Here is a 21,310-nt window from a genome sequence, read left to right as displayed (position 1 = left end):
TCATTACTTGTCACAGGGTGGCCGTCAGTGTGCAGGTTGCTGTCGGACATTTCTCGAACATATATGGAGTTGTGTGAAGAAGCGATGGCAAGCCCGTCAAAACTCTTTAGTAACCTTTCCAAAACGATTTTGAGCTGCCCCATTCCTTCGGCACAGAAAGAAATAGACAAGTGCAAACTAATCACGTATTGAGCAGCATTGATTAGGGTATGCAAAGGTATTCATTATCGTTTTCATATATGGTTCATAAACACTTCCCACTTCCGACTGTTCCGCTGGGTTGGGGAAGCCAATATCAACTCAATTTCCTTGTTTAATCCAACTATCGCAGCATTCTTAACCAAATTAAACCGATGATTCCAACAGGAGAGAAGATCAGGTCCACATGTGAGCTAGAGATGTCCATAGATCGAATCAAACCAAGACTCTAGAAATTACAGAACAGAACAGAAACCATAACATTACACAATAGTATGCATTGTTCTCTTTTTCATTATAAGACAAATTACAACTCTTGCTTCCTCAAATGTGAAGCTACATGCCAGCCGGACTCTTCTCGTGCATTACCCGATTCTATAGTTCTACTGCTAGCTTCTGTCCGAGTAAGACGAAAAAAAGAAAATAATTTCTTTTGGTGCAAATTAATATGAATTCCCCTCTTCCCAATAATCGGGGGAAATGAGTAAAGCAGCAAGGCAACTATATATCGGAAAGCAAATTCCAAGTTTCGATCACGCATTGATAGCTGCAACCTCTCGAGACAAGGCATCCACTGTCTCATCATCGGCTTCAGCAAGTGGTTCCTCCTGCAGCAACAAAAATATATATATGGCCATAAATAAGATACATACACAATGTTCACATCGTTCCACAACAGTGTTGGTTGCAAGACAGAGAGAATAGTCTACCGTCGATTCATTTTTCTCTTTCACGACAACACATTTAGAGGCGCTAATGCTATCACTCTTCAACAGGCTACGAGCACTATTGTTGGCTTTGCTAGGGCCATTCTCCCCTACTGCATTTGTGTTCTCTGAACCGTCTGAGAACTGAGACTTCGAAACTATATCATTATTTTCAACATTGTGCTCATCCTTGGGAGCAGGAACTCGCTCTCTGAAAAAAAATAACACAGTTGATCAAGCTAATTGAATCAAGACACATACCACAGGCAAAATAGAGGTAAATTCCGCCCAATCTAAAGTACTACTGTAGCTCCTGGTTTAAGAAGTAATATGGTTCCTAAAACTTTACGAAGCATACCGAGGCAAAGAAACATGCTGTCTATGAAGTGGAGTACTTTTTTCGCCTTTACCATAATGTTCCTCCAGATGTGCAAATTGCTGCTTGAATCGATCAACACCACTAGTGAATTGAAAAGGAAAGAAATATTAATTGTGATCTGGCAGCAAATGTTTTCAAACAGACTTTCCTTAATATCCTTTTTGTGCGCCCCTCAACTGATTTGTACACTAATTAGGTTCAAACTATTGGGTAATACTAGCTTTTTCATGAGATTCCTGAAACTATAAAATTCCTTCCTATATGTACTTTCATTCCTGTATAACTACAAAAATTCCTTCACGGGTCAAGTGCTGAAGAAACTAAACCAAAACAAAGAACATAAGGGGAAAAATCGCATACATTTAAATAGTTAATCATTTCAAAGATGACATGAAATTAAGAACTTCCAATTATCCAAGAAACTATGAAAGACTTTAGACCTGAATCCCGTATTGGTAATCACATCATAATTCCCATTTATATGTGAAAACTTAAACCAAGTTACAGAATATTAAGTGTTCTCTAACCTTGGGTACATGAAGCTGGTTTGCTCCCCACCCTGAAGATACTCTTGCAGCATCTGCGGATGATACTCTAATATCTGTTCACTCAAAGTAAGAAGTTGATTAAGCTCAATGATAGATAAAAGCCACACATAAAACCAAAGTCACACATGAAAAGTACCTCTCGATAAATCAGCTCTCTGACATCATCTTTTGCCATTTTCCTTCTCTCAAACTCAAATTCTAGTTTTGAAATCGGTTTGGTGGTTGGTTCACAATCCACATTGGCCAAACCACAAAAATATGGATCAGCTAATGCCTGCAAGCGTAGTTTATTCGCATTAATGATATCAGAAGCTTGTAAGTCAAGATCTCTTGCTCAATAATCATTAATACTTGTTTTGGTGTCCTTGGTGATAGGAATTGTCATATCTTTGATGAAGTGATGCCAACAGAACTTTAGATCAAAGAAGTAGCAGTAAAGATCATCCCTTCATTCAATTTTATAGGATTTATACTTTTAATCCTTTTTTGAATACACACACAATCAAATCGATTTCAGGGTTATCTCTTGTAAAAGCATACTTCATTCCCTTGTTCATGCTTTTGGGGAGGAAATTCAAATATAACAGATTGCAATCTTACTTCTTCAGCTGTGGGGCGATCTTTTGGATCAAAAGCAAGTAGGCGCTGAAGTAAGCTAAGAGCCAGTGGACCCGCATTGGGGAACCTTTTTGAGAAAGGAACCGGTTGCTTTCTGCGCATGTTACTAAGGTACCTCCTTGCCTTTTCATTACGAATCTGCTTGGTCATAATAGATTAAGTATTGATGAGTTCTTCGGTATTTAACCTCTAGAACCTCAAAGACTATGAGAAAAAGGGAAAGAGTGTCAAATGCAAAATACAGCGGAATATTAAGAAAAGAAAATAATCAACCTTTGATATGGATTCAGCAGAAGGTGTACCAAGCAGATCAGTCATGAGATCCAATTGGTGTACCACATTTTTCCCAGGAAGAGTGGTTTTCCTAAAAGCATCTCAGCAAATATGCATCCTATGCTCCATGTATCAATCGCAGGAGTGTACTGCAGAAGGACGAAAGGCTCAGAAATTTCAATTATAGCCTAATAAAAAAATTATTTTTATATGAATACCATACATGAAAATTTGGTTCTCATTTCCAAAAGATAAAGATATAAGCAGTGACCCACCCCTTCCTCATCAAGACTTGCAACAAAAAAATACTGATGAAAGACGACTGATATGTGCACTAATAACAACAAAAGTGAGTAAATAGTCATGATAACAGGCATGGAATAAACTAGATCCGTGAATACTCTGGAAGTAAAGGCACGAACATTTGAGTGCAAATATACACAGTAAATAGGTATATGCACGAAATTCCTTATCCATCAGAAAGTAGAAGGAAGCAACCTAATGTGGTTTTCACTTTCTTTAATTCAAAGTTCAGATAAAAAACATATTAGAAGGGGGAAGGCCAGTGTGATAAAACATTCACGGGAAAAACTCCATATTTGCTGTCTAGGTAAACAAAACAGAAACATCTATTAGAGCCATCTAAGCAACTGAAAACAGAAAATAAAATCAAAAGGCCTAGTATATTGAAGATCGTCAGAACTTACTTTGGAGAAAAAAGATCCACAGAGTTCAGGAGCTCGATACCAACGTGTTGCTACATAATCCTTAATGGATTAAACCAATTTAATTTAGTATAACAGTTTTAGAGGCTTACCCTCTGTAACGTGGAAAACAAAATTTAAAGCAAAATTTGCCTTTTGATAAATACTAAGGAATCATGAAAGCATAGGCTTAAAGAATAAAATTTCATGACAGAACAACATACAGTCCAATAAATCGCCGATGGGGCATCATTAAATGATACTCGGGCAAGCCCAAATCACATATCTTCAACTTACAATCAGCATTGGCAAGAATGTTCTTGGGTTTTAAATCTCGATGGAATATATTTGCTGCAGGAATTTTTTTAAATAAAAATCAATAACAAATCCAAGGAGTGGAGGTAGGGAAGCATACTGAAAAAAACAGACCTGCATGTATATACTTCAGACCGCGAAGAAGCTGGTATAAAAAAAACTGATGGTGCTCAGGAGTTAAGTTATCGTTAAACTTAATTTCTTGATGAAGATCAGATTCCATCAACTCAAAAATTACATAAATATCTCTAAATTCTCGCCGCGATGGAGGAGCATAATATGTTTTATTTGTACAACATCTGGATGACGAAGCAACCGTAGCAGCTTGACTTCTCTCAAAATCCGGGTCGCGTCAGAGACATGATCAAATACATCGTTAATCTTTTTTATTGCAAGTTTTTCACCAGTGTGGGTGTCAATTGCGGAAGCAACAACCCCATAACTTCCTTTTCCAATGACCTCCTGAACTTGATATCGGTTTGCATCTCCATACTCGGTGAAAAATTCTTTTTCAAGTGCACCCTGTATAGCACAATTGTTTAGAAACATGAAAACTCATATTTGAAGAGGACAAAATCCAGAAGGTGACAGATGCATGTTTCGAAAATAAATACTTTTTATTTGTATTATACTAACATTGGCACTACTATAAAACCACAAAGAAATGAGGTTTAAAAATGCATGCTAGCTAAGATTAAAAAAGATAAATTTTCTACCTAAACATGGTCAATTGAAATTCCAGGATCACAGATGTAGTTTCTCAATAATAATTTCTATTAGGCTTCCAAAAAGATAGGAAATGTGTTCATACCTCTCAGCAGCTGCTATAAATAAATATATGCGCATAAACAATAGTAAACAGGGCATTGCCCCTTACTTTTCCATCAACAAAATTCAGCTTTGACTAGCAGATCGACAACCTAGACACAACTTGGTTTCCAAATTTTAGAATAAACAGAACAATCTTTGCCTGCCGAGAATATGAGCGGAATCATAGCATCTTTGAAATAACATAGTACGAAATAATATAAAGTAGGTACAGAGAAGGTTATTTAGCTACCAATTCAAACATTGGTGGAAAAAGGAATATCGGATCATTTACGAAGAAGTTCTGTAAATAAATAAATGCAAGGACATTTGCAATCCTTAAGCGCTAAATTAGCATGCAAAATAATCTCCTAAAATTTTGGCTCGTCTTAATGCAGTATCAAAAGAAAAGATAAAAGAAGATCGCAGCATTCAAAGAACATCATGAAAAAAAATCTACGTTTACCTATAAATTAAAAGCAACTTGAAATAAAGTTCTCGGATCTTTTTTTATTAAGAAAATAAATGAATGAAACTAATTCTTTGAGCAGGCAAATCAATGATTCATTACAAAGCATGCGAAGCAATGATTTAGCTCCTTAGATGAAGAATCTCCGTAATTTCCAGTCTCGCATTAACGAAAATACTGCAAGCAATGAAACTAAGCAGTTGAGATCTGGAAAAAAAAAGGAAAAGTACCTTTTTGTGAGAATCCATGGAAGAAACAACGAAGTAATGACGCTTAGGAACTTTGACGAGCCTCAAGGAAGAGAAATCAAAATCTTGAACGACGAGATCGGTTGTTGTTTCTTGTGATTGTTGTTTCTGAGTGAGGGTTACAGCAGAGGAAGAGCTATCATTGTGATCGATGATAACGGTATCCTGATTGTTCGTAGAAGAAGAAATTAAATTGCGCCGCTGCAACCAGCGACGAACACCGTCAACGAGAGTTCCACTTCCCCCCATATAGTCTTTGTTTTACTTTAGATTCAGAGACGACCAATTCCAGCATTTCCCGTTTCCCATTTTCTCTCCTTCTCTCTTCTATTTATCCATCTCTTGATCACAAATTAAATTAAAATATTCCATTTTTTTTATTGTTAAACTAGCTTCAATATTTTCATTAAATATTGACAATGTAAACTGGCATAGACTGATTTGGTTCCCTGCCCACATTCCAAAATCCTCCTTGTCTCGTGGATGGTCATTCTCGACATATTGCTACTAAAGACAGGTTTATTCGGTTTGGTTTGGATATTGACAATGTATATGGTTTGTGTGGTTTTGGTATTGAATCTCGATATCATCTTTTTGCTGAATGCCCTTTTGCAAAAGAAGTGTGGGGAATTGTTTTAATTGCTTGTGATATTCGTTATGACCTTAACAGTTGGGATGATATTTTCAACTGGTTGATTGTAAACTTGAAGGGCAAATCCATCAAAGTTCGTATTATGAAGTTGGCTTGGACTGGCTGTATTTTGTCTGGGAAGAGCGTAATCATAGACTCTTTCGAGGCTCGACTCGCTCGGTTTGTAGTCGTAAATAGCATAAAAGAGGCTGTTAGAGTCATGTTGTGTAGATTTGGATGTCTTAGGATTGAGGATGTTAATACCCATTTATACTTGAACTGGGGTCTGTATTGAGGTTCTTTGTTTATTGTAGTAGCTAGGCTGCTTTCTTGGATGGAATATAAATTATTTATCCAAAAAAAAAATATTTTCATTAAATCGTGTCGGTTAATTTATAAATGTATGTCTACTTATATCATGAAATACTTAAATCTAAGTCGTTAAACAATAATCATTTTTATTTAATCGGCTTTATCACCCTTGTAAACTATATGTAATGCCTATAAGCATACTTGCAATTCAATTCATTTCATGTATTTTAATATGCTCGACATCATATTTAAATTGAAATTGATTGACTGGTTATAACCTCTTGAAACTTATGGACCCATTTAGAATATGAGAGGTAGTTTGGGGGGATTCAGTGAATTAACCTTTAATATTTTCCACTATTTTTGCCGCCAGCTTCAAATATTAAACACACAGATTTTTTTTCATAAACTCCTAAGATTACTTAAAACGGTTTTTTACCAAATGAATTAATGGAATTTTAATGTTATGATTAAATATCCGTTCAATTTTCTGTATCTTTAATCAGTATTTTATTTTTTTAATAACTAAACAAATTTTAACCCATTTTTTTCGAAAATTAATGAAGAAAACTATATAATAAGTAATTATTACACTATTCTTTTGTACATTAATTTTTTTAAATTTAGGGTAAATTACAAATTAATCACGATTTACTCTCTCTCCTATTTTGTTCACTGAACTTCAAAAGTTCTCAATTTTCTCATTGACTTAATACATTGAGTTTTTTTGTCGGCGTTAAAACGAAGCCGTTTTAAAAAAAATATTTTTTTTATCAAAACAACGTTGTTTTACATTTATACAAAAGCTCATTTATTATGTTGTTCGTGATAAAACGACTATGTTGTTCGTGATAAACGACTGTGTAACCAAAAACTCAATGTATTAAGTTCATTAAGAAAATTGAAAAATATTTAAAGTTAAATAAGTAAAATGAGAGATAGTTAACTTTAGTTGCTAAATTTGTAACCTACCTAAAATTTATTAGGCTTCCTTGGATTAAAACTTCAATTTTCTTCGTTTTTCTCTTATCTTCGTTTTTCTGTTATTATCCTTCGTTTTTTTACTAATTTCATAATTGTCTGTCCAGCTCAGTTGATAGAGCGCAAGGCTCTTAACCTTGTGGTCGTGGGATCGAGTCCTACGGTGGAAAATTCATAATTGGAGGTTTCTTACGGAAGCTGCTCTCAACCTGACGTTGGTGGTAGCCTATTATCCTACCTCCCTCTTACCCCATTACATAAGGGAATATGGTCAGCTAATAATGTTTTTTACTAATTTCACAAATTATTTTAAGATTTCATAATACATTTCTTTTTTAATTTTTTTAATACTTATATTTTAATAAATTTATAATAAAAAATTAAAATAATAAAATTCTCTAACTTTGGATACAATTGCTTGGTTGAAATAGGTGGCCTATCGAAGCCAACGCGCAAACCAGCTCATCGCGTGCTGGGTTTTCATATATCGCTTTAATTAAATAAAGCGTAATCTACCTTCTATGTCACTAAATTATGGATACATTCCATTTTGATCATTAAATTTATGTTAGTGACTAAAAATTTAGCTATACATGAATTAATTAAAAAAATAACAATTTAATTAAAATTTGAGTAAAGTATAAAACAGTCCCTGTACTTTAAGGTGCGGGCATCTTGGCCACCTAACTTTTGAAACTTGCATATAGTCGAACTTTAGTTCATTTTCAATATAGTCCATGTCGTTATCTCGTTAGTTTTTACTGACATGACACTTAACTCCCGTTAAACCCTTATTCTTCTTCTTCTTCCTCCTCCTCGTCTTCTTCTTATTCTTCTTCTCTCCTCCTCATCCTCCTATTCTTGTTCATCCCACCTCCAATCAGCAATGGCTCACGCCACCATCACTATCGTCATCGGCGTCACCTCTTGATCACACCCGACCTCGATTCATATTCACCATCCATAGTTCGCCCAAAATCATGAGAAGACCACAATGCCTCTTTTCTGTTTTAAACCAATGACGGACGAAGAAGGGACGATGAGGAGGAGGCACGACCTACTAGGTTTTGGTCGGAACAATGTGAGCACTCCAAAGGTGGTGGCGGTGTGGCTAACAGACGACCTAATCATTGAAAATTGACGAAAATAAAAGGGGCGAAAAGGAGGTAAGTCTCGGGAAGTGGCTAGTGGGTTTTTCCGGAGTGACGCTCCTACTAGTATCGATAGTGATGGTCACCAACGATCGACGACATAGATCAGAGATGGATGTTCAAACTGTCTTCTCGTGATTTGGGATGAACGGTGGACACTGAGTATGAATCAAGGGTTGGGGTGTTGTCGGGAGGCGACGACAATGACGATGTAAGTCATCGCTAATCGGAGGTAGGGTGAACAGAAACGAAAGAAGAAGAAAAATGGTTTAACGGTAATTAAATGCCACATCAGCAAAACTAACGGGGTAACGACAGAGACCTTATTGAAAACGAACTAAAAGTTTGATGATTGTATTGCAAGTTTCAAAAGTTGAGTGACTAAAATGAAAGTATCCTAAAAGTTCAGGACTATTTATATATTTTACCCTTAAATTAGATCCGATATAATTAAATAAATTCAAATATATGAAAAGCGATTTTGGAGAAGTGTCAGCAATTGTGTGGTTGCAATCAGCTGCAAATAGGGGTATGGCTTCAGTGCACGCTTCCGACAAAACGCCGAAAGTGGAAACCATAGACTTTTCCATTTTATAGAAATAATAATTGCATGATTGCTATTAGGGATAAAATTAATTATTTGATTGCGAAACTATATATAACTAAGTGAAATGTTTAATATGCTTATGTTAGTATAATTGTATAAATGAAAAATGAATATTAATAAACGAATTACGAACTTTAGTTGGCGAATCATTGAGGCTTTGTTTAGGTTTTTTTTTTACATTGGTGCGGGATTACATCACCAGAACATGCAAATCATGCAAAAAGCATATGGGTTGTATAAAGGGTAAATTTATTAATCACTGGACTTATGGTTGTCTTGTGTGGTCAATAACTAGAAAAATTCAGTTTTATCACTCAACTTTTTAATTGTTTTTTTATCATTGAGTGTAAATCATTAACAATCAATGGTGTGATATTTTATTCTAATATGGAAGTTTAAATGTTTTTTATTCATTTTATTGAACTAGCATTTTTATACTTCACTGTCATTCTCATTGATATTTGGAGTGTTTCTTATTTCACTCATAAAAAAAATAGTTTGTATGCACCTTTTACGATCATACTATGACAAACTCTTCTTATTATCTTCTAATACTTTATCAATTTAAATCTTCTCAAACCTATTTATTATTAATATGAATAAGTACAAGACGGTATACTTTTAAAAGCTATCAACCTCTTGACTGAACGCTCACATCCCTGACATTCTTGATGCTGAATCCATGTCCTCAAGGAATAATAACAAATCCTTTACTACAAAGCCACTTGATTCATGCTTTTCAAAACTTATTTAAAATACATTAACATAAACCTAGAAAATCCACCATTTATGTTCAAAGTGTTCATTTAAAAACCTATATAAAGAGCATTCTTTAAAGAAAACTTTGCATCTCGAATTAGTCTCGTCAGACAATTGTCAGAGGATCAGGGTATGCAATTTTAGATGTATTTTCATTAATTTTAAGTGGATTATATATAAAAAAACAATCTAAAGAGAAAATATTATCGACCTTGCTATGAATGACAACCATTAATGAACAATAATTAATCGGTGGTTGCAACCAAAAGAATTGACAATTTTCTATAGAAAACATAAAAAAATGAATGACCACTTATCATGTTGTTATAAATACTACATAGTGAAAAAACCTAATTCGAAAAGTTTAGTGATAATTTTTTTTTTATAATTGAATGATTAAACGAGATAGCATCAAATTTCAATGACTATGTTGTAAGTTACCTATAAGTAAAAGAACAAGTAATCATTTTAATCCGCTTTGTTTTCACTTGCACTACAAGTTAAAGTTTACCCATAAAATGAAATGCATGCGCATGGACATGCCCTAACTAGGAGGGAGCTTTTTGTCTTCCAAATGAAATTATTACATATATTAACACAACCTTTAATTTATTTTAAGGTTAAATCAAATCAATTACACTAATTGCATGGTACGGATGGTGATAGGTCGAAATAATAGTATATGATCAAATTTATTTGGGATTTACTATATTTGTTTCAGCGATTTAGAATTCATCACGTGAACATAACGATTTTTAATAAAATATTTTTATTAGAACTTATCACTCTGACGTGACAAATTCTAATAATATATATATATTAAACTTATGACGTCAATGAAATGAGTTTGAATAAAATTGTTATTTGGGCAAACTCGTCATGTGGGCGACGAGTTTCCCCTACACTGTATCATTTGCCTTATATCCCACATTAATTTTGGAGATGATCTATTCGATCAATTTTTTATCTGTCTTCTATTGGGCCAATTTTTGGAAATGTAGTGAGCTATGGTAGGTAGGCCCACCATATTTGGCCCAAACTCCGTGGGCTTTCTTTTATACAAGTTTTTATTTGGAAAAATGCTTTGTAAATATAATACAAATTAAAAAAAACGATACAAACATTTGACTATAAATTAAGTCAATTGAAGATATGATTTAAAAACAATATCAAGATAAATACAAACGTCAAGCTCACTCATCATTCATGCGATTAAGTGAAAACCAAAGAATCTAAAACTAAAAGAAATTGCATGACTAACTCTCAGTGATTAAAGAAATCGTTGTTATTTTTAGAAGTAATGGGTAACAACACAATAGTTTAGCAGGGGTGATTGAACGTCTATTGTCAAATAAATAGAGTATTTAGAATAATATTACTTTGTAATCACCTTAACTTAATAAAAAAAATAGAAGAAATCAGAAACAATATTACTTTGTAATCACATTAGCTTAATAAAAAAAACTAAAAGAAATCGGAAGTAATGGAAAGTATGATCCATGTTTAAATTTTTTAAATGATACATACGAATGGACTGACTAAGTGAATGTAAGAAGACCTCTTGGAATTTAAAATTATTATGTATTTTAATTTTTTTTATTAAAAATATGGTTCCGTTCTTAGAATTTTATAATTTTAAGTGACCCTTCTAAAAATTTAAAAGTTTAAATTTATCTCCTAACATAAAATTATATCCGTTAATAAAACACAATTATGGGATTATGTATTAAAAAGTTTTCTACACATATAATCCCATGATAATAGAAAAAGTTGGAAGAAAGTTAAGTAGGAAAAATAAAGTTAAGGAGTAAAGGGAGTGGATTCAATGGGGGTTCAATTTGACAAGACCAAAGTGGCGACTGGGGTAGGGCATGGGATGAATAAGACAACAAAATTAAAGGCCAGATAAAGGTTAATGCTTATGAGACTCCATGGAGTTATCCTCTTCTGCACAATTTTCCACTCATCCAATTACATATGAAAAAGGCCCACATCAATACTTCTATTTTGTCTCCATATATTTTTGAACCAATTTATTTTCTATTTGCTTGTTTATATTTATAACCCGAACTAATTTTTTGGTGTTTTAAAAAATTATTTTATTAAATTTAGAGTTCGAGCACCAATAATTATAATATATTAAGTGTTTATTATAAATGATTGAAGTATTAAAACAGTTATTACTACGTAATCACCTTAATTAATAAAAAAACTTTATAATTTATTGGGCGATTTAATTCGTTGAGAATTGAAATAAAATTAAAATTGATCGAATATGAGTATAAGACTAAACGCATAATTTATATATAATTATAGGGACTAATAAACAATTTCACCTATATAACATCTTTTTATGTTTATTATATTCTCATACAAGGAAAAAAAACAAATTAGTGTATATCTATGTGTACGTACTTGCAATCTACTCCTTACTCTGCTTTCTTCAGTACATCCATCACTGAACTTGGGTTTTTTAGTCGGTAGTTGAAGTGAAAGGAAGCCGGTGTCCTGGTTATGTTGTTAAACCATTTCATTTTCTTTCCTTTTCCGGTGCGCGTGTTTCTTTGTATGAGGAAAGGAGGGTTGTTCTCTTTCAATCGGATCATCTGGGCCCTTTTCATACTTGAGAAGCTTGACTGTGTATTGCTTCCAAGTTATGGTTGTTCTCGTTTCTGGATTTGATGGGTTGATTCTTGGGTGAAAAAGAAAAGGGGGCTCTTCTTTGGATTGGTTTCAGCTCAGATTTCATGCTTCGGTCCAAACTTGGTGGAGATGTTTATGGTCAGAAAATCCATTTCTTTAGCACTAGGATGCTTATGTAGCTTGGTGAAATGACATGAAGAACATTCTGAAGAAACTGCATGTGTCGAAACAGTCGGAAGACAATAATAAATCATCGTCTGTTCTTTCCAGTTGGTTGAATTCAGTTTCTAGTAGAAAAAGTCCTAGTCCACCATCCTCTTCAAATTTGGAGGAGAGTCAGAAAACTATCGAATCCAATGACTCAGTCAGTTCTAGTGGTTTAGAGGCTGATTTGGAGGGAGCAAGGCGCAATTCTGGGTCTAACAACTCAAGGGATCCTGAGTAGAAGAGGAGTATCAGATACAATTGGCCATGGAGTTGAGTGCTAGGGAGGATCCCGAGGCAGCTCAGATTGAGGCTGTCAAGCAAATTAGTTTAAACTCTTGTGGTCCGGAGAATACTCCAGCTGAAGTTGCTGCATATATATTGGGTATGTTTCCATTTAGCTTTTTCCCCCTTTTGTCTTATCCTTCTTAGTAACTTGCTAAAGTAATCTTCGGAATCTCGTAGTTAAATGCTGATCTTAGCTTTCTTTTCTTGTTAGAGCTTTAACCAACTATTCTAGTCATAATTAAGGTTTCTACCAAGTTACATGGAATTGCAATAGTAAAGGTAGAGCAATGTATTGGTAATAAACCAGTAGTTTGTGTTATAGTTGTTCATTATATTGTATTCAGTATAAGTTAAGGCCTTAAGGGTCATCTCAGATTGTTTCGAGTTTGAGTTGTGCTTTGGCTGGCTTTTGGGGTTCAGGTCAACTTCTTAGACTATAGGTTCAAGCACGTACTGCAAAATGAAGTTAACTAATTAGCAAATTAACCCCAGAAACTAACTAGATAAGCATATAGCTAACCAGCTTATATCTCTGAATTGTCCATGCTTTGCAGAATTATAATGCTCTGAATTATGATGACAAGATCCCCGATGGCTTTTATGACCTGTATGGAACTGTAACCGAATCCGCTTCAGCAGGAATGCCTTCACTCCTTGATCTGCAAGGGCTGTTGGTGGAAGACAATGTCTCTTGGGAAGCAGTTATGGTGAATAGAGATTATGATGCAAATTTGTTGAAACTTGAACAAAAAGCACTAGAGTTGATTGCAAAGTTAAGGTCGGAACCTTTGCCTTCTGTAAGCAGCAATCTGGTGCAAAATCTTCAGTTTTGTTTCTGAATATATGGGTGGACCAGTTGCGGATACTGGCAATATGTCACGAGCCTGGCGAAGTCTTAGTTACAGTCTCAAAACTACCCTTAACAGCATGGTTTTGCCACTTGGTTCTTTAACAATTGGTTTGGCTCGTCATCGTACGTTGTTATTCAAGGTACTTAACCAGTTTCTTCATTCCTTTTTTAAAAGTTGTTTTTTTTATGGATTGACAACAGAATTTCTCAAGATTTACAATAATGATTTAAAGGGAAAGGTTTCATACTGCCAATCCCAAGTTGGAATAAGAATTGGATCGTCAAAGTTTATAATTTATTTTATTTTTAGTTCAACTAAATATTGTTTTCTTTTATTAGGAGTTTGGGGCTGCCTATAATTATGTCAGTTTATGCAGTACTGTGAGATTTAGCTACTTGTTATTTGTGTATTTCTTTTCTCATGATTCACAAAGATCCTGTCTTATGTTAATATGCTAAGATGTCTGAGACATGTCACCAAAAGATAACAAGGTATGCTTGTTCATTATCTTGTGCCATTAAATGGGTTGTTACGAGTGGAGAAAAGTTGCAATAAAATGCATGAGGAAAAAATATGTTACTTTGAAAAAGGTTGTAATTAATGCAAACCATATTGAGAAACAATTGCCCAAAAAAAAAGCCTTCCCGCTATGCAAGATTGCTTTTTTTATTGCTTCCCTACTATCCTCTATCAAAGAAATATTCAACATGGAGAAAAAAGAAAATTATGAAAGAGACAGTAATTAATTATGTCAAATGACCCTCTATTCTTTCTGATTTCTATGTTCTTGAATATTTATGTTTTGGTCAACAATGTTCGTTTGTGCTTTCTTCCACAAGTGTCATTATTTTGCAAATTTATTTTAGGTCATGTACAATATGTTCACCCTCCACCCTTGTACTGTTTGGCTTTTTTTTTATTCTTGCCTTTAGTTATGGAGAACATACTTTAGCAGTTAGATTTTTATGGATTGAATGCGAGGACCTTCGTTGACTTCTCCTATAGCAATATGGTTGTCTATATTTTTGGTTTGCATAGGTTCTGGCTGATAGTGTTGGCATTCCTTGCCGATTGGTGAAGGGGAAACAATATACAGGTTCTGATGACGTGCAATGAACTTTGTAAGATTGATGATGAAAGGTGATTTTACTATGCTGTCCATGTTTACCTTTTCCCCTAAAATATGAAATTAACCACCTGAATTAATTAGGTTCTGTTTTCTTGGAGGTAGAATACTTGTCATTTTTTGAGTAGGGCACAGCTGACTACTTTTTTTATTCAACATGTTTCTTTTGCTGAATTCTATAGCTACCTTCTATAGAAACCTCAGCATTTTTCATCTGTATCTTTGTTTTAAAATTGGCATTGTGGCTATTGCATTTCTTTTTTCAAAAATTGCTCAGCAAGACTTTCTGTGGGCTAGTGGTACTTCTAGGTTTGAAAATTATTGATATAGGTTGCAAAAGCTTGATTACTCATCAAAAGTGGTCTGTGTGTTTTCAGGGAATACATTGTTGACCTAATGGCAGATCCTGGCACACTTATCCCTTCTGATGCAGGTGGATCTCATGTGGCATATGATGATTCTTTCTTTTCCTCCGGTCCTTTGTCTCGAGACATTGATTCATCCCATATGGCCTCTTCTAGTAGTGGGATTGGGAGTTCATTGGAATGGTTCAGAATATGGGACACGGAGAAGAGATCCAATTCAAAAAAATTGCTTTTGGAGGAAACAAATGTGATGAAAGGAGATTGTAGTGCTTGCTCAGATTTATCCGGGGCAAGTGGGGAGCAATCTAAGGAATCCATGGATGACTTCAAAATCCGTTCCAGCATGGAGAAGGCCTGTTTAGAGCTTCGTAACAGACCTAATTATCCTTGTCCGCTCACAAGATCTCCTTCCTGGACAGAAGGTATTAACCCCCTACTGTGCATGAGATGAAGGTGAGATGCATCACAATACATGATTGATGTCACCAAGGAAAACCCACAATTAGCTCAAAAACTTCACGATTACTTGAGAGTGTTGTTGCTCCTCCTAATTTATTTACTGGCATATTCGGAGCAGCTAGATACATCAAATATTGAAGTCATTGTCTGTTGAAACTAAGGATGAAAATAGCAGGGCACTGGACCTGGTGAAAGTAAGAACCACGATGATTTTGCACCTTCTCCTTACTTGCCTCCACTTCCCCAGCAGAAAGTATATGTTAAGGCAAGCTACCATGACCAACCTGAGCATCATAAACCTGTGAAAGGCCTAGGGTCATTTATCCATTGATACAAGAGAAGTCACTCGACCACCTGTGTCATCACAATCTGAAGCGTCTCCTATTCAAATCCCAGAAATGTCCCAGTTGCTGCTGCAGTAGCTGCTGCTGTTGCATCTTCAATGGTAGCTGCTGCAAAAAAGTCTCTCACAGATTCAAATGTTGAACTTCCTGTAGCAGCTGCTGCTACCGCTGCAGTGGTAGCGACAAGAGCATCGCAAAGGATAATGATTGTAGTGATGTAGATGCTGACTCTTCTGGCTGTGAGCATACTGGTGAAAGGGAGCAAGATGCTTTGAGGCTAAATTCTGGAGGCAATAGATTATCTGATAGATCAGCCGGTAATAATAGTTCAAAGTCTGATATTTCCCTTGATGTTGTGGAATGCGAGCTACCTTGGGAGGAAATCACCTTGGGTGAACGAATTGGACTTGGTATCAATGTGTTCTTTATCTACAAATTCCATGCTCTGTCTTGTGTAGATAATATGGTTCCAGTTTGTTTTCAGTTGATGTGATCTATTTTCATTATTTTGGTGCATCATTCTGTTGCAGATCATATGGTGAGGTTTATCGTGGAGACTGGCATGGAACCGTGAGTTTTCTTATGCTTAATCTTTATGTCTAATGTCCTCTTGCTTTGTTACCAAATTGATTTAGATTGGAGGTTTTAAAACACTATCAGAATCATTGACTTTCAAATGAGCTTTGCTCCCGTTTATTTTTCATTTATATTAAAATTATGAACCTGAAACAAGGATAGACGGACTAGCCTTATTAAGTCTTGCAGTGTGTTTCTTTATTCTGGGGCTGGGTAATTATTCCGTATTTATTAACTAATAATTCTTTCACGCACTTGGATTATCTTAAACTTGTAAATTGATTTTCAATCAAATTTATAGCATGATTTTTCACTTTCCTACCTTTAAGTAGAAATATTTTGCTGCCTAGGTCTTTGATGGGGTAACCTTGCCATAATATGTTGCTTTTCTCTGAATGAAAACATTGGCCATCTTCTTGCCCTTGATTTTACAGGAAGTTGCGTAAAAAAGTTCCTAAATCAGGATATCTCTGGGGATTCACTTGAAGAATTCAAAGTGAGGTAACCTTTCCTTTCTCCTTGCTGCTATTTTACACGCGCACTTACCTTATGCCAAAGCCTAAATAGATGTACTGTTCATGTCATTGGAGATGTTTTACTTTAACCTTCAGTTACAGATTACCATATAATTAACTATGAAGCATATTTTTTTGAGAAAGTAAAGCCTTGTTTTCCCATGTATATGAGAACATGTTAGGCGTATTTTTGATTTCATTAATAGCATTTCCTTTCTGAGGGGTTTCATTTGGCATGATCACCGTTCTTCGGCAGTAAGCGTTTTCCCAAAAATAACATTGCACTCTCTTCATTGCCCCTCCATTTATTTGTCTAAGTTACTTCTTTTAAATACAAAATTTGTAGGTCCTAATCATGAAAAAGCTCAGACATCCCAATGCGTTCTCTTCATGGGAGCTGTAACTCGTCCTCCAAACCTTTCGATTGTAACAGAATTTCTTCATAGGTATGCCGTCTATCAGTATTTTTTCATAATTTATTGGAACTTCATCTGGAGGGTTCCGAACTTGTTCATCTTGGCATGCTGTTTTTAGGCATGGTTCTGGATTCTGAACTTGTTCATGGCATGCCGACTCTTTTGATCTGATTCCCTCTGTTATCGACAACTATTTTGTATTATTGCCGATTTCCTATTTGCTAATTGCTTAGCTATTCATTTTTGTATCTTGCCTATCTTCACTCTATGCATTTTTATCTTGTATTCTGCAGAGGTAGTTTGTATAGGTTAATTCACCGACCGAACAATCAATTGAATGAACGGAGCGCTTAAGGATGGCTCTTGATGCTGTATGATCTTATCATTTTATTATTAACAGTACTAGGATTTATCACACTCACTTTGTAAGTGAAAGAATGTTTACAATGAAAAATAATATATTTTAGGAGAAATATAAAACGGTAGTTCTGCTGTGCGGCAGCCTAATTTAAGGTTAATTTAAAGACGGTTTCAACCTAAAATGTTATCATGTTCAACCTAAAAAGTTAAAATTTATAACATTTTCGGTTGTAACCTGTCCAACCTAAAAAGTTGCTCTACCCACTCAAAAGTTACTCTTGATAAGATTTTCAGTTGCAACCGATTTCCGCTGTTTTTAAGTCTTATATTAACAAGTTGTATTTTAGAATTTCTAAAATGAAGGGGTTGGGTAGCTCCCAGCTTGTTAGGATGTATTCTATTAGCTCTCTAGTTTTAGTTTATTTTTAAAAAGAAACTCCTTTTTCGTCAACCATAAGTTTACCAACATTTGTGCTTTATATGTTGTAGATTATTTTGTTTTGTCATTGGAGACTGGGGATTTGAACCCAGCTCTTTGAGATGGGGGATACTTGCACCAACCTGTAATCAAAATGCTCGGGTGCCAAACGATTATGTGTTCTTGTAATTGTATTTTGTTTGGTCTGTTTAAGCCTTCACTTGGTGGCTTTGCTTCTTATCTTTCTCCTTTGAATGCTTGAACTTTCAGGCTCGGGGAATGAATTACTGCACAATTGCACTCCGATAGTACACCGTGATTTGAAGTCCCCCAATCTTTTAGTTGACAAAATTGGGTTGTAAAGGTTGCCTTTTCCCCTCTTAATTATCACCGATCCTTTTAGGATTTCTTTTCTAAACAGCTCATCCTAACATGGAATTTTGTAGGTCTGTGATTTCGGTTTGTCACGGATGAAGCAGCACATATCTATCATCAATGTCAACTGCAGGGACGTAATACCAAACAGTTTTTAGTTTACCATATGTGATATGCTTTTGAATTTAACCGTCCCGTATCGCTTTTCTCCAGGCTGAGTGGATGGCTCCCGAGGTACTACGAAATGAACCCGCAGAGAAGTAGGCTTTCCCCTTTCCCCTCTCAACAATGCAACAACCATGGAAAGGAATGAATCCGATGCAAGTTGTTGGTGCTGTAGGATTTCAGCACCGTCGTCTCAACATTCCAGACGACCTAGATTCTGCCGTTGCAGAAATTATTAGAAAATGTTGGCACACGTGAGTATATTTCTGTGGTCCTAGTTCCCTGTATTTTAAAACAGTCATATTAAAACACCAAGAACCAAACTTCCACGAATGGCGGAGGTTGCGGTTGTACTCCAAACTCTATGGTGATGGCATTGCAATCAATAGTATGTAGTTGCAGAAGATGTATCTGAATGTGTTTATTGGTGATAGGCAGAACTGATCCCAGTTGTTTTGAAATTGTAGAGACCCGAAACTGAGGCCGACGTTTTCGGAAATTATGGCTGCTTTGAAGCCACTGCAAAAGCCTATAACAAGTGCACAAGTTCCGAGATCGACTGTATCTTCAAAGTAATTCCCATGGCCTGCTAGGCCAAGGAGAAGGTATTCAATTTGTGCATATTATGTGTGTATATATGAAGGATGCTGCAACAAGAATGCAGATGGTAATTAGAATATCCGGGTTTAAATATTATCTACATTCGCAGTACTCGAATTGTATAAATACAAGTCAGATATCTGAACAGTAGAAATACGGAAGTTAATATGAAAATTTATATTGAAGTTGTAGAGCTAGTAGCAACAATTACTCGACTGTTTTGTTGCAGAAACTTCATCAAGAGTAATGATTTCTTTACCGCCTTTAAGACTGGTAATATTTCTTTCGTTTTGGAATCTATATATTTTTACTCGTGATCTCGTGGATTTTAGTGATCATTAGTAAAAAAGCTTCCTCCACGTTCAAGTTTTGCAGAGCAGATGTTTCCATGAAAAATAGGCCCTGGACTCGGCTAGGTTTCTCGCTTCTTCCTCAGTGACTTCTCGAAATTGACTCAAATCCGATTTGTTTCCGACGAGGACGACAACTATGGTGGAATCGCCGAACTCTCGCAGCTCGTGCATCCATTTCTTCACGCTGTCGAATGTTGCTCTTCGGGTTATGTCGTACACTAACACTGCACCCAATGCTCCCCGATAGTATGAACTTGTAATTGCTCTAAACCTGTGTTTATTTCAACAAATAACATCATGAGGATATATCAATTCGTAAAGGTTTAATGCTCATTTTGACGCATGAACTATACCCGTTTTTCTATTTCGGTATACCTCAATTTTTTTTTATCCAACTTCAACACTTAAGTTATTATTTCTGTCATAATTTACCCCAAAATAAAACTCGTTATCAGCGGATGTTGATATTTTTTAGATAAAGTATGATAAAAATGATTTAAGTACTAAAATAAGATAAAAAGTAAGAAAATATATACAATCCGAGGGTCAAGATGACTATTGAACCATTTATAAACTAACAAAATATTACCAGCTATCAAATAAACCAAACTCCTAAACAACAATGAAAATTGTCAAATTCAAGATCTCAATGTCCAAAGAAAACTAGGGTTTTGTGGTGGGTTAATCTCATTAGCAATAAATGAATTAGAAAGAGTTGCAACAAGGCACGCGGTCACTTTGCCACTTGTCGACCCAAAAGAAATAAAAAAACAAAACAAAAACAAAATTACTATTATTAAAAATTACATAATCATAAATTAACATATATTTTCCACATTTATCAAACATAAACTAAAATATTTATTTCCCATATCTTAGGTCCCACTAAATACTTCCATTTATCTCCGTTGAATCAGCAACTAGATCATCATGTAGCTGGAAAGACATGTTCATATGATAGGCATGATCGAGTTAACTCACTAGTTCATACTTTACATATGCTGGAAATCAGTTTCTACAGAGTGAGTCGGTTAACTAAGTGAGTGTCTTGCGTTGCTCTAGCTGAATTTTGTGAGGTGATATCTAAATCAGTCCATCAACATGCTTAATACAATAATTAACTCGGTGACAGCTTATGCGGGGAGTCAAAGGACTTGACAATTCTTCTTCAATGAAGTAAAGCTATGGAGATATTACCTTTCCTGGCCGGCTGTGTCCCATATCTGAGCTTTGATGATTTTATCGCCGATCTTGACGTTCCGGTAAGCGAATTCAACTCCGATGGTTGGCTTCGAATCCAATCGGAATTCGTCGGAAGCAAACCTCGAGAGAAGGTTCGATTTCCCAACCGCCGAATCCCCGATCAGAACTGCCTTGAACAGGTAATCACTCTTCGTCGTAGGAATCAGCCATACACGAAGCTTGTGCCCAGTAAACCAAAGATCAGAAGCAGAGAAAGACCACAGAGGAAAATCGAAGATTCACGAAACTGAGATGTTTAGTCATACATAAGACTCCTAATCAGCTGCGTTTTGGTCCAATTTG

General features: G+C 35.3%; 3 pseudogenes; 1 reads left to right on the top strand and 2 right to left on the bottom strand.

Moving 5' to 3' along the window:
• Positions 1–437: 437 nt before the first annotated feature.
• Positions 438–5,629, bottom strand: LOC120118414 (annotated as a pseudogene).
• Positions 5,630–12,129: 6,500 nt separating this feature from the next.
• LOC120118797 lies at positions 12,130–19,869 on the top strand (annotated as a pseudogene).
• On the bottom strand, positions 19,481–21,310 carry LOC120118417 (annotated as a pseudogene).

The sequence above is a fragment of the Hibiscus syriacus genome, unplaced genomic scaffold (genome assembly GCF_006381635.1).
Source record: "Hibiscus syriacus cultivar Baekdansim isolate YM2019G1 unplaced genomic scaffold, ASM638163v2 tig00110328_pilon, whole genome shotgun sequence".
NCBI lineage: Eukaryota > Viridiplantae > Streptophyta > Magnoliopsida > Malvales > Malvaceae > Hibiscus > Hibiscus syriacus.
Note: the sequence above shows the minus strand (reverse complement) of the source record. Positions and strands in the feature narration are given on the sequence as shown.